The sequence below is a fragment of the Rhinopithecus bieti genome, unplaced genomic scaffold (genome assembly GCF_001698545.2).
Source record: "Rhinopithecus bieti isolate Rb0 unplaced genomic scaffold, ASM169854v2 scaffold_23460, whole genome shotgun sequence".
NCBI classification, from domain to species: domain Eukaryota; kingdom Metazoa; phylum Chordata; class Mammalia; order Primates; family Cercopithecidae; genus Rhinopithecus; species Rhinopithecus bieti.
In genome coordinates this window covers 875,093-890,223 of record NW_016811040.1, presented here as the reverse complement: position 1 = coordinate 890,223, position 15,131 = coordinate 875,093, and the positions used below count along the sequence as shown (strand labels likewise).

Below are 15,131 nucleotides of genomic sequence, written 5' to 3'. Positions count from 1 at the left end.
AAAAAAAAAAAAAAAAGAATAGTGTAATCCCACTTATAGCATTGAAAGTCTATATAATTGTGTGTTTACAAATGTGCACAGAAAAAAGTTCCCAGATATACATCAAACTTGTTTCAGTAGATACCTTAAAAAAGAAAAGGGTGGAATAAGAAGGATTAACTCCATATGCAACTGCATTCAAAAATCTTTACAAGAATGTTTTAATAAGTATTAATGAATATATTAATGAATAATGATGTGCATAATTTGTTTAATGTTACGATCATATGCCTCACAGTTAGGCTTAAGTTGATTTCTTACTCTTTAAATCATCAGCTCAGGGAAAATTTTTTAACCTCTGTAACCCTCAATCCACTTGGTTTTAAACAGGGGAATAATATCGAGCTTTCAGATTTGTTGTAAAGATGGAAGATATTTCAATGAAGGATTTAATTTTTTTAAATTAAAAAAAAAAAAAGGCCAGGTGTGGTGGCTCACACCTGTAATCCCAACACTTTGGGAGGCCGAGGCAGGTAGATCACTTGAGGTCAGGAGTTCAAGACCAGCCTGGCCAACATGATGAAACCCTGTCTCTATTAAAAATACAAAACAAAATTAGCTGGGGATGGTGGCATGTGCCTGTAATCCCAGCTACTCAGGAGACTGAGGCAGGAGGAGCGCTTGAACCCAGGAGGCAGAGGTTGCAGTGAGCCGAGATAGCGCCATAGCACTCCAGCCTGGGTAACAGAGCAAGACTCTGCCTCAAAAAAAAAGAAAAGAAAAAAAGATGAAAGATAATATGTATAAAGCACCCAACATAGTGCCTGGCACTTAGGAGAGACTAAACAAGGATAACTCTTCTTAGAATATAAACACACCTCTTAGCCTTGTGCCCACCTCCTCCAGTTTTTGCCACCCTTTCTGACCTTAAAATACATTGAACTATATAAATGAAGAGAAGCAAAACAAAACATCATGTGCACAGCTCTAGTAGAGGCATAAACAGTTGAAAAAAAAAGTCCATAGCAACAACTAAAGTATTTTTTTTTCAGACTCTTTTAAAATTTAAAACTTTAAATAAGAAATCAAGGGGAAAACGCAGTAGCTGAACTGGAATTCTAACTCAGGCAATCTGGCCCCAGGGTCAGAGCTCTCGACTGTTATAATCCCCTGTGACTCTAAAGGGTAAGAACATTTCAGACCTAAAGGAAAGAATTTGAAACTGTGGAGGAAATACTGCTCTACTGTCAGGTAAAGATTTGCAGGGCGGTCAGACCTGCCATGATGGGAGCAGTAGGGGTCAGCATGTATCTACTTATACAGTCAGAGGTCATATTCTGGTGCTGCCACTTACCAGCCATTGAAACTTGGGCAAGTCGCTTAGTTTGTTTGAGCCTCGGTTTTCTCATCTGTAAAATGTGGACCCTCCCTCATAGAATTGTGGAAAGAAACAAGCTCTTAAATGATCTCATAGGACACAGTGAGTGCTCAATACATGGGAGTTATTTTTCTTACAGTGAGCCAGAAAAGACTATGAGAACCACGTTGGACATTAGGAATGTAGAATGCCCATGTAAGAATAACCACTAAATTGTGACTGACAGGATTGAAGTTTCTAAAGCCAGGAATATTATGGACGCAGACAGAACAGATGCAATAGCCAAATCCCGTGACTCTTCCAACAGGTAGTTTTCAGACAAAATCAGATACAAGTGGATGGCTGATGTACCTAGCATTGAAGTTGGAAAGGTATTGTTGGGAGGGTCAGCCTTACAAAGACATCGTAGGTGATCGCTGGGATTCAAAGTCTTTCCCTTCCCCAGGACATCTCCTACAAGTTGCCCTGAATGCTTATAATTCTATCGTTGCCCTCCTATTGTTGTCTTTCAAAACGCAGACTTACTGGCTGAATATCTTATCAAGTCATTACCTTCTCCAAATGGATGAATTGGATAAGATTCCTTTTACTTCTGCCAGGGTCCAATAAAGACAATGGAAAGAGTGGAACTAGAAGGAGGCCATGAACAGGGTAAGGATAGCAAGGGATAAGAGAGAAAGAAAAGAATAATAATAAGGAACAGGACTGCCAAGTAACAAGTAACACTATGCAGCTTGTCAGGTTGTGAGCAGCACTCACTTCATTGTCAAGGCTCTAAAGACAAATGTCACTTATCTCATTGTTTGTCAAGGACTGACCCTGAGCATAGGTTTAAACTACAAAGAGTTTCCAGCCAAATCTAGACAAATGTGTAGATGGCGTAATGATCATAGGCTATCAAGAGATCCCCAAAGGCTTCACCTTACACAGCTGGCCTGCTGCATGGTATCTTAGGGATGTTGCCCAGCACCTGGTAAACACATAGGAGAATGTTTAGAACAGATGACCACTGGTTCTTGGCTTTGACACTTACCAGCTATTTAACCTTGGCTAAATCAATAATTCTCTCCAACAAAGAACGTAGTCAGAGATTAACTGACCACAAAGAAATCAAAGAGATGAATCTGCACTCCATTTTTAAAGTGGTCCTCCAATATGATCATCGTATTTCCCCTTGTGGGGAAGGCAAGGAAAAATATATTAAATCATTACCAGCCCCCTAAAACAAGCTATGATCATCATGAAAACATAATATCAGTCCCAGGGTAAGTTGGGAAATCAGTTGCCTTAAACCATCTCTTTCAGTGTCCTTACTTCCCTTGAGGACATCTTTTTCCCAGGCACATAGGAGTCTTCAGGCTATCCAAACCCACTTTCAGTTCTCTACTAAGTCTAGGCTTCTTCCTCTTCAGTTTCTGAAAAATTCTCATTTTCCATAAAAAATCTTACTCCCCTGAAGTACTGTTGGTGACCAGTACTGACTTACATCCTTACCTCTCCAGGGCAGGGAGGCTTTGAGTTTTGAGTACCCCCGGAGATGCTGCAACCTCATGCCAAAGGTAGCCTCTGATAGTGGCATTGCAGACTAGGAGGCACATACATGGGGGAACCATATCACCTGTGCTTATGACCTGGCACAGGGCTGGTTTCTCTCTCCAGTTATTTGAGCTGTATTTACAGATTGGTCTTTCAGGTCTTGGCCAGTTCAGCCTTCTTGATTGAACTGGAACAAATATGAGCCTCTATCCACACTGCCAGGGTCCCAGAAATTCAGAACCAGCTGAGCTTTTCAAGTAAGATTAGAGTCAGAAACCCTCCATGGTCTAGAGCTGTTCTCCATGGCACTGACCTGACATAGGATTATTGTATATTGTGAACCTCTATCCGCATGACATTTGTCAGTATGGGCTTATAAAAGGGACTTGGCTTTATTAAACTGCACTGCCTCTTAAAATACTGAGCTGTGCTGCATATGTGACTGTTTAACGCAATTGTATATATGATAAAGTCACTTGGCATTTGAGTAAGAATATCATGTGTGGGTTGATGGTTTATTAGTCTCGATTGCAATATTCTATGACTGGCAGATTGTACCCCAACCACCCGTAGTTGCCTCAGACATCCAGTACAGCTATAAAGGCCATACTATTTTGGTTAAGCCTCAGGACTAATGAAAAGATACATATTCAGCTCTTTGTTTGCCTAGTTCTGGAAACAACTTCTTATAATAAGACTAAGATATAAAACTAAAGGTCAAAACTGTGTAAGTAAAAGAAGTTACTGCCCTTTAAGGGAAAAATAATACATGTTAATTTTTGCAGCAATTTCAATTGAATGGGTTTCCAGGGAAACGGGTATCTGCAATGGGTTCATCCCACTTAATATTTATGACAAGACATAGGGAATTTCTTTCTTGTTATCTTTTCCTGGTTACACACGACATGCTCATTCTTAAATTTCCTTTGAAGTGATCATTCTATGCTTGAGTCTTATTTGTTCTCCCAAAAAAAGAAATGAATGCCCATTCTATGACTTTTTAAGAACCTTTGATATCAGGAATATAAGCCTGGTGATCACTACTAAAAAATAAAAGTATGCAAATCAATCTGACTCCCTTTTTTAGTGAATCAAAAGCTATTTGTTATTACTTGTTTTATTGAAAATCTGCTTACTTTCTGAGTTGGATTCTGTTTCTAAGAGTTGAAGTGGAAAAATAAAATTGGTGGCAAAGGATCACTAAGTCTTCAAGGTTGAGTAAATTGTATGTTTTCTTGGAAGAGCTCCTAAGGCAGACCTATAAATTTCTTTTTATATTTTGTTTTAATCTCAGGTTTACCAAAAAGTTGTAATAGTGCAAATAATTCCCATACCCTTCACCTGGATTCATCGATTGTTAACATTTTAACATATTTCTTTTCTCATTCTCTGTATGTGTTTGTTTGCTTATATACATATTATTATGCCATTTGCAAACCATTTGAGAGTAAGTTATAAACATCATGCCCTTTAAACTCTAAATACCTTCTAAAACTAAGGAATTATCTTAGGAAACCATATCAGAATTGGGAAGTTTAACATTGATGCATACTATTTTCTAATCTACAGACTTTATTTACATTTTACAAATCATCCTTCCTGCCACTCCCTTGGAGGAGGAGTTGAGGTGAGGACCAGGGCTGGAGAGAGGACTTGTCTCTAAGAGGTTTCCACAGGCTTCGTTCCACTAGACAGGGCTGGGAGAGGCCACCACCAATTGTCCTTTATACCAATCTTATTTTCTGGTCTGGGATCCAGGCCAGGATCATTCATTTTTTTTATTTATTTTTTCTCTCTTTAGTCTGCTTCTTCCTCCCACCACCTGTCCAACTTTATTAGAGTATAATGGACAAATAAAAATTGTATGTATTTATCATGTACATAATTATGTTTTGACACATTATACATCTTTAAATGATTAATTCAAGCTAATTAACGTATCTATCACCTATATCCTTATCACTTTTTGTGGTGAGAACATTTTAGCAATATTAAAGTATACAGTGAGTTATTAAATATAGTCACCATGCTGGCCGGGCGCAGTGGCTCAAGCCTGTAATCCCAGCACTTTGGGAGGCCGAGGCGGGCGGATCATGAGGTCAGGAGATTGAGACCATCCTGGCTAACACGGTGAAACCCCGTCTCTACTAAAAATACAAAAAATTAGCCAGGCGTGGTGGCAGGTGCCTGTAGTCCCAGCTACTCGGAGGCTGAGGCAGGAGAATGGCATGAACCCGGGAGGCGGAGCTTGCAGTGAGCCGGAAACGCACCCCTCCACCCCAACCTGGGAACCACACCGAGACTCCGTCTAAAAAAAAAAAAAAAAAATAATATATATATATATAGTCCCCACCATGCTATGCAATAGATCTCCAGAACTTAGATGTCCTGGTCTAACTGAAATCAATGTACCTTTGACAACATCTAACCCATCTACCTACCCTCCCCAACTGCAGACCTAGTTATCACCATTCTACTCTAACTCTGCTTCGATTTCAGCTTTGTCCATTCCACATAACAGGGAGATCATGCAGTGTTTTGTCTTTCTGTGCCTGGCCTATTTCACTTAGCATAATGTCCTCCAGGTTCATGTTAGTCTGGAACCATTTCACAGTTTTTCTTTGTCATTCATGCCATTGAAGAAATATTTCTTGAAGAAATACAGGCTGAATTATTGTGGGAAGACCAGTGTGGGGTATCCTCAAGATCTAAATTGGAAATAGCATTGACCCAGCCATCCCCATTACTGGGAATATACCCAAAGGATTATAAATCATGCTGCATAAAGACACATGCACATGTATGTTATTGTGGCACTATTCACAACTGGAACCACCCCAAGTGCCCATCAATGATAGACTGGATTAAGAAAATGTGGCCACATATAAACCAATGGAATACTATGCAGCCCATAAAAAAGGGTGAGTTCATGTCCTTTTCCAGGGACATGGATGAAGCTGGAAACCATCCCATTCTCAGCAACTATCGCAAGAACAGAAAACCAAATACCGCATGTTCTCCTCATAGGTGGGAACTGAACAATGAAACACTTGGACACAGGAAGGAGAACATCATACATCGGGGCCTGTCGTGGGGTGGATGGCTGGGGGAGGGACAGCATTAGGAGATATACCTAATGTAAATGACGAGTTAATGGGTGCAGCACACCAACACGGCACATGTATACAGATGTAACAAACCTGCACATTGTGCACATGTATCCTAGAACTTAAAGTATAATTAAAAAAACACAAAATTATGGAAAAGAGGAAAGAAGGGAAGATAACCAGAAAAAAAAAAAGAAGAAATACAGGCTGATTATTATTTTGGAATGTCCCTTAATTTAAGTTTGACTGATGTTTCCTCATGATTTTTTTTAGACAAGGTCTCACTCTGTTGCCCAGGCTGGAGTACAGTGGTAAGCTCATAGCTCACTGCAGCCCTCAACTCCTGGCCTAAAGCAATTCACCCACTTTGGCCTCCTTTGCTCTAGGTTACAGGCATGAGCCACCACACCTAGCCTTTCCTCATGATTAGAATCAAATTATACATTTTGGACAGAGATATTAAAAAATTGTATGACATGGCGTTTGTTCCTATAAAATTTTAGAGTTAATTATATGATGCAGAAATAGTTTTCAATCTTCCAAACCACTTATATCTTAGTGTGAGCAGGCCTAGATCTTTACTGGTGAGCTCATTATCTCACTGAGTTAGAAGAAAGTGTATTTTCTAAAAGTTCTCTAATAAGCATCTATTCAATGCTCTAAAGGTGAATGTCAGAAGAAAAGTTATTTGTTTCTCTGCCCCTCTGACATTTTAAGGTTTTGAAAGATAGGATGATACTTACCTAGGGAACGCCTTTCTCCGTAATATAGGCAAAGAGTACATTGTCCACGGTCTGAAGACTTTTCTGAAGATAAAAAAAATAGACATGGCCACTTTATTCTCTTCTCATATTTTAACTAAACATTCTTTCCTTTCCACAATTCAATCATATTAAATTACAAAACAACTAAGATCTTAGGTTAACCTTGATATTTATTATGTATCTTTCTAGAACATTTTGACATTTGAAATAAAATGAAGAATTTCAATCTGCCATTTCTAGATTTGGATCTCAAGGGTACCAACAGGAATTAGATCCTATTTTTGAAAACTTTTACAAATCCTTTTACTCTACTCATCCTTCAAGGCCCAATTCAAACATCACTTCCTCTGTGCATCCCCATGCACCATCAGAATGAATTTGGGTTTTGTTTTAATGCTATGATAAAATTTTGTCCAAGTACTCACTGTGTTCTGCCTTATTTAATTGTGGCTTCTGAACATGCCTGTTTGATTCACTGGAGATTGTGAATTCATCTTGATTTATACTAACAATGTTTTAAATTGAGTGTGTTCTATGTGTCCAATACTGTACTATATGCTGAGAATAAAAAATTATATGCACACCCCTTTTTTTCATAGGATTTCAAACAGAATATGTTGGCAGAATTTCGAGTCTAGGCTTGCAATGAGCAGTAACTCTGTTGACAACCAAGTGATGATGAAAATTCTATTGGCTGGCTAGGAAAGAATAATGAAGAAAAATAATAATTCCATTTTACTCCATGTTCACTTAACGCTTAAAGTATTCATTGTATGGGATACTGTTTTCTGCTTGCTGATATGTATTTTTAGTTTGGTTGCAAATTTCAGAGTCAGGGCCATGTCTTTCTCCTATGGTGTATCTCCATTCAATCTGGGAGAATAACATACACGGTATTGATACATAAATGATGTAAACTTTATTTTATTTTGAGAATCAGTCTTAGTTAACTCAAGCTATTTGTAGCCCTGCATCTATTTTTATAAAGCTTCACTGAGATATAATTTACATACCATCAAATTCCCCTGTTTTAAGTGTATAGTTCGATGATTGTTAGTGTATTTACAGAGGCATGCAACCATCATCATGATCTTATTTTAGAACATTTCCATCATCCCAAAAGAAACTTTGACTCATTGACAGTTACTCCCCATTCCTGTGCCCAGCCTCTGGCAATGAGTTTCTTCCAGTCCCTTTAGATTTGCCTTTTCTGAAACTTAACAAAAGTGGAATGCTGTAGTATGTGGTCTTGTATGACTGGCATCTTTCTCTTAGTATACTGTTTTTGAGATTCACCCGCAAGGTAGCATGTATCAGTACTTTGAACTTTTTACCTTTTATTATTTTATAACATTTTCAAGTATACTGTAGGACTGGAGCCTTTATTGACAAAGAATAAATCTTTTGAAACTACATCAGTTGTGGCATAGTCTAAATTTTGCACTAGTTGTTCTTAAGGGTGAAAAAGTAAATGCAGATAATTCAATTGTTCATTCATTATTCCTATTATTAGGGAAATTTGTTTTAAAATTAATCTCTGACATGTTATTCTGGGATAAAGAAAGTGTACTGTAGCTGTTAAATGTCAAAATTGTTCCACTTAAACAACCAGTCAACTTTTCACATCAAGTCGATCATTGTGAATTACAATGAAATAATTATCTTAACACATAAAGGGGAAACATAGCTACTTTCTCTAGGTGATTAAATTTAAAAATACACTAAATGAGCTGCTATGTGATATTCAAGTAAAACATAAATGATATTTATAAAACACATAAAATATTGAAGAGCGTTTTTTTCTAGAAATACAGGGAAACATATTGACTATAATAAATATACAATGTGACATTAAATTAAGCACATCTTTGGAAAAACAGATAAATCATTGAAGTGATCTTAGAATTTGTGTTGAAACACATTATTAGTCAACCAGAAATTTCAAAACAATAAAATAATTTTCCACTTAGAAAAGCATAGCGTGGAAGTGGGAAAAGTGATTTCTAGAATAGTAACTCGAGGGCCTAAATTTCAATACTAACCTTTTCCCTTAGTAGTTACGTACAGTAAGAAAAGCACCCCTCAGTTTTCCACTGTGCAAAATGAATGGAAATACCTTCCCAACCACTCTTATTGTTTATAAAGACACCATGCAATAGACCTCATCATTATCATATAGCCAATTGTCTGATTACAGGTACACCAAAACTGAAATATTTTTGCATTTTTTTCTACACCATGATGTTCAAGCCACATCAGACTATATTAGATTCCTTAAGTTTTGCTTTTGAATCAAATGTTCATTTATAAAAAAGAGCAGACATTCCACTGTTGGCTTAGAAAATTGAAGACTTCAATGATGGTAACAGTGGTCTGAAGTATATTTCAAATTTTCATTTTCTTTCAATCTCCAGCCTTAAGAATACTATTCTGTTCACTTTTGTATATGTGCATTTTTCTTTTGGTTTGGATCCTGAGCTCTTTTGAATAGTATCTCATTCTCTCAAAGCACAAGGAGACTTTATGATTTGCCTTTGGTCTTAGGAAATATCAGTCAGAATAAAACCCTTGACCTTTATCCCAGAGTTCTTACGTGAAAGACACTATGCTAGGACTCCAGTCTTTAATCAGCACCGTTTCATCCACTGGAAATACTATGCAAGAAAGGCATTGGAATAGTACAAACGTGTCTGGGAATTTTGGACCCACAACCCATTACTTGAAAACCTAAATGAAACAAATCTTGAATTTAGGCTAAAATCAAACTATATATTATTTCTCAATATGAAAAAGAGGATTGCTGAACTTAACATCCAGCAAAGATTGTTTAGTAATTTTCTGACATGTGTAAATCATGTCTGACGTGATTAAGTTTTTGGACTCATCAAAGAGGACAGATGACAAACCACGAAAAATCACTGCATGTCAGTCACTATAGCGCTACAGTTTCCCAGACTCCAGTGTAAGCTGCTAAATGGCATAAGGGCAGCAAAACAGAGACATACCATTTTGGACATAAATATGGTATTTGCATGCATTGAGAATATCGGTCCACTTATCAGTCTTACGACTGCGGGCAAGTTGTAGAACCTCTCTGAGTCTCAGTTTCCTTATCTCTAAAACAGGAACAGTCATATCTATGAACAGGATTGCTGTGAGGCTTAAATGATATAATCTATAGGAAAGTGGTTAGCACAGTGCATGGGCCATTGTACATAGGAAACAGTGTGTGACCACGCCAGAGAAATGCTATTCAACAAAACTGCAAATGGCCAGCATTCAGGTCATATGAGAAAGTGGCAAGAGATAAGAGTAGAAAGTAGTCAGGAGCTACATTACAAAAGACTTCTAAGTCTTTAAGCTTTATCTTAAAAACTAAAGATTATTGCAAGCTAGGATTGGGGTTGTGGGAGGGGCAATAGGTGACATGCTTCAGATTCTCCTTTAAAATCAATTCCCCTAGCTGCAATGTGGAGGATGAATGGAAAGATCAGAGTAAGATCAGAGGCATAGAAGCCTCTTGGGTTAGCCAAGTTTTCTCTTAAAAATGAAATGACTAGTTTAATTAAAACAGTAACAGCATAGAATAGTTGGCCCTTTGTGACTAGAGGCTGTGGCAAAGCTACAAAGAGATAAATAAGCTGTAATGAAAAGTCCAAGTATGTAATTTCTACTTGAACAGATCTGGATTTGAATCCTCACTCTTCAAATTAACATTGTGCCACTTCAGACAGATAAATTTTTTTTCATCTATTAAAAAAAATATGACTACATTAGGACAAACACCTAATGCATGCCTGACTTAAAACCTAGATGACAGGTTGATAGGTGCAGCAAACCACCATGGCACAGGTATACCTATGTAACAAACCTGCACATTCTGCGCATATATCCCGGAAGTTGAAGTAAAATAAAATTTTTTTTTTTTAAATGTGGTCAGCCATAGCTGCTGTAGGACTATTGTGATGTTTAAATAAGATGATGCATATAAACACCCGACACAGAATCTGACACACTGAGTTTAGAATCAGTATGTGAGGTACCTTGGCATCCAAGGAAAGGGGTTTGGTAGGTGGCTGGAATGCAGGTCTGGAAGGCACAAGGGAGAGTAAGCACCATCTGCACACAGGGGCAATAGCTGAAGCTGTAGACATTGATGACTTCACTTGGAAGAATATGTATGGTTAGAAGAGAGCTGAGAATAGAACCAAAGCCATGGCCAATTGTAAAAGACAGATGAGGAGATCATCCCTTGAAGATGACTGAAAGGAATTGTCCAGAGATAGAGGAGACATGTAGGAAAAGGCTATATGACATGGAGGTTTCTGGTATACCATCAATAGGTTTGGCTGTGGAGTGAGGTGGAAGCAGAGGGCTTGTGCTGTTGTGATAGTATTATGTCCAAAGACCCAAAAATATCAGATATCACTGCTCCTGTTGAGAGTCTGGAGTGACAATGATAAAGTTTGTTAAGTATTATGGTACTAGTAGTGCATGATCACCAAAACTCAAAGTGGAGGCCAGGAAAATTGAGCTGCATTGGCCACATGGAGCACGCCATTCTTCCTAGCCTAATTAGGCCTAAAACGTTTTAGATCAAGGACAAAACCAATACACCTGCCAGGACCAGGAGACAACAGAAACAGAAGACGACAGAAAGAGGTTTTGAGAATCCAGGGCTCAAGGTAACAGCCAGTGATGCTGGAAAAGTTGACACAGACCAGCTAGAGCAACTTCAGCCTTTACTAAGACAGTGGTTCTCAAACTTCAGCTAGTGTCAGAATCCCCTGAAGGGCTTGCTGTCCCCACCCCCCAGAGTTTCTGATCCAGTTGGTCTGGGGTAGGCTATAGAATTTGCATTTCTAAGAAGTTCCAGGATATGCTAATGCTGCTTGTTCAAAACCACCATTTTGAGAATCACTGACCTAAGGATTTTGGACTCTATTTTATAATCTTTGTGGAACCACAAAAAGCTGTTTTCTTTAACTTGTTCATCCTAGAAATTGACATATTTCATCCAGTAAAAGGCTGCTGTAACTAAGTTTGTGGTATCTTTTGCACGAATGTGCTGAGGCAGTTACTCCACCTTTGTGAAATAAAACATGCAGCTCCAAAATTTAGCCCCACAAAGAGGGTGTCCAGGTTGAGGAAGCCACCAGGACTGCCTTGATGAGAGTCTCTTGCCCTTTGGAAATCTCTCAGTTCAATTATTGGGCCTGCTTCCGTCAGCTTGGTCCCTAAGAGTGTCTTGTTCCTGCTTCAATGTTCTAATCAGGGCCATTTTTTTCCCACTGCACCAGATCAGAATCCATTCCCTTTATACTAGTAAAACACTGTTACTTTTTCAAGCACATGTTTGTAAAAGCATATTCCACTTGGTGATGGATTATGGTGAACAAAAGTCTCCCCTTGGTGCCCTTTTGTAGAGCTGTAATGGGCTAGAACTATCAAAAGCTTTTATGAAATGCCAAAGGAAAAAATTAGAAACAAATTCAGTGTACAATATATTTTAAAAGAGAAGAGCTTTGAGTTTCTATTCTTACCAAAACAGACTTAATTCAAGAGCCCAAGAGGCCCTGGGCTTGTCCTGTGCCCACTTGGGGATTTGCATTTCCACGTGTCCAGCCCGCCTCCTGGCCGGCAGCTTTCTTAACGTTGGTTAAGTCTTAACCTTGGTTAAGACCCAAAAAAGGACACTCCCCTTCAGCAGATTTCTTCTCTCTGTTCTTGGTGTGTAATCTGAGAAATACACTGTTACGTATCTGTACCTTAAGTTCCAGCATATATATCCAACAGAGCAGACGACTAGGTTTTTCAAAGTATGTTTCATGGAACACTTGTAACAAATGTTACACAATACACACAGGGTTCTATGATCAGGAATGTTTAGGAAATGCTGTTACACAAAGTCATTCAAAGTTGTGTGTGTGTGAATCTCCAAGAGAGGAGCATATAATTTGTCATTTCCCAAACTCATTTGATCATAAAATGTCTTTTTATTGTTTTCTCTTTAGATCATCTCTTGGGACTGTATTATGGGACCACTTAGGGAACACCATCTGAATATTAACCCAGTGGCCATGGTGTTCATTTAATTACACCATTACAGTAGTGGTAGGGGAGGAGGAGTCATGCAAATTAACACTCCCAGGATTGAGGAAGTAAAAGTTTCTAAAATGGTTGGAGTTTTGCATGATCTAGTGACTCAAGACTTTATATAAATTTTGGCAGAAACCCTGAGGAGGGAGAGTCAATCCCCAGGCCTGAGACAAGCTCCTTTACTCCCTTTCCTCCACAGCACCTTTTTAACCCTACAATACTAGGCCCAGTTGGGAAAATAAAGGCCCCACCTACAATAGGAGAAATGATACAGTCAACGCAGGAGTGGGTCATGGCCCCAATAGCTACCACCTACCATGTGACAAGTCACTTCATCTCTTTGGGATTCCGTTTTCTCATAATCAGATAAAATACATGTGGAATGCATAGCTCAGAAGTTCCTGCTGTGGTATCCCAGGATCCTAAGACAACCTAAAACAGGTCTCAGCCTCCATAAATGTTCCATATGTGTTAGGGTTTGGAGGGAGGGTTGCTTTCAAGTTGAGTGGTCCAGAAGTTCCAGGAGCTTGCCCTGCTCCCATCTCTGGAGTTGAACTAATTTGACGTCCTTTTCAAAAGCAATGAGTCCAAAGATTCCAGACCTCAACAATCCAAGAAAACATGGTCAAAAAGTTTTTGTGCACCTCTTTAGTTTCTGCCAAAATGTAGTAGATGTGCTTTCAGCACTTCAGTGGTAAGATCGAGACTTATGCTTCTTTACATTTTTAAAGGGAACTTTCCTCAATTTGAGTAGTTACTTTCAGGGGCAGGAAATGTCTCAATCCTTTTCATAATCTTTTCTAGGGCAGAGATGATTGGTACTGATTATCTTTATTTGTAATTTCATAACCCCAAATGAGGTGGGTTTAATAAACAGCTCTATCTCTGTTCTCTCGTAACGAAGATATAAAAGAACAAACTGGATCAATTTTAGACAGACAGATATCTCCCAGGAACTTTCAAGCCTAAGATAATCCACTTATTGCAATATGTAACATTTTATCTTTTTTTTTTTAATGCACATGGATTTTGGTGCACAGAGAGTCTTCCATCTTATTTCTGAGAGAGCAAGTGTTGTTATGTATGTGAAGAGTGTCAGGGCTTTCAGGTCTCTGATGGAATCAAGAGGTTCCTGACACACAAAGTGTCATTTAGGCTCCATCCAAATGAATGAGAAGGGCTCTGTCCTGTGAAGAGCTGAGGGGAGGAATATATCAGACAGAGGGAAGAACATGTGCAGCGTCCTTGAATTGAGGCAGGCAAAAACTTGGCGTGCTCAAGGAACAATGAGGATGCTGTTTTGGTTTATGTCAAGAAAGCAAGAGGATTGATGAGAAGTGGGGAAGGACCATCTTTTGGTAGAGGTTTGGATTTTGTTCTAAATACAGTACAAAGCCACTGAAGGTTTTAAACAAGGAAGAAACATTATCTGATTTGCAGCCTGTAAAACATCACTCTTTGGTGGCTGTGTCAAGAAAATAGTAAAGTGGCCCAAAGCTAATGTGGAAGCCAGAAAGGAGTCCAGTTAGGAGATGATGATGGTTTGGACTGTGATGATGGCAACGGAGAGAAGGAAGTAGTTGGAATAAACATATATTTTGGAGAAAGAACCAATGAACTTACTAATGGATTGGATTTAGGTAGTGAAGGGAAGAAAAGAGTTGGCTTGAAGGTTATTTGCTTAAGCTCCCATGTGGATGGTGGTGCCAAGATGGGACTACTGTGAGAGGAACAGATTTTAGAAATTAAGTTGGAGATGCCCGTTGGTTGGGCAAATGGAGATGTCAAGTTGATGGTTGGATATAGGATCCTGGTTTCAGAGGAGACATCTGGGATGGAGATATCCACATGGATGTTGCACATAATTAGTATTTAAAACTATGAGACAGGATGAGATCACCTAGAGCAGAGCTTGGCAAACTTTTTCTCCAAAATACCAGGTGGTAAATATTTTCAGCAGGCTATAAGGTCTCTCTTGCAACTACTCAGCTCTGCCATGATAGCACAAAAGCAGCCACAGACAATATGTAACAAATAAAAGCTGTATTCCAGTAAACTTTACTTACAAAACAGGTGGTGGGTCATGTTTGGCCCACAGGCTGAAGATTGCTGACCTCTGACCTAGAGTGTAGACTGAGAAGTAGCCCAAGACAAGACCTAAGAAATATATATATATAGTGTATATATATATATATATATAATATATGTATATAATTATTATGTATGTACAATTGTCACTTACTAGGCCAGTCATCATTCCAAGTGCTT

At 38.6% G+C, this 15,131-nt stretch overlaps 1 protein-coding gene and 1 long non-coding RNA gene across 9 annotated transcripts in view; one reads left to right on the top strand and one right to left on the bottom strand.

The window, feature by feature from the left end:
- The window catches only part of LOC108543081 (uncharacterized), an 18,101-nt gene extending 7,171 nt beyond the window's left edge, over window positions 1–10,930 (bottom strand). Inside the window, exons 1-2 of the long non-coding RNA XR_001889452.1 lie at window positions 10,808–10,930; window positions 6,744–6,806 (exon numbers count right to left, since the gene is read on the bottom strand). This is a non-coding gene — a long non-coding RNA (uncharacterized LOC108543081). The remainder of the gene's footprint in view (window positions 1–6,743; window positions 6,807–10,807) is intronic.
- Window positions 1–15,131, top strand: part of THRB (thyroid hormone receptor beta) — a 377,294-nt gene that overhangs the window by 304,291 nt on the left and 57,872 nt on the right. The gene's annotated exons all lie outside the window — the stretch shown is intronic.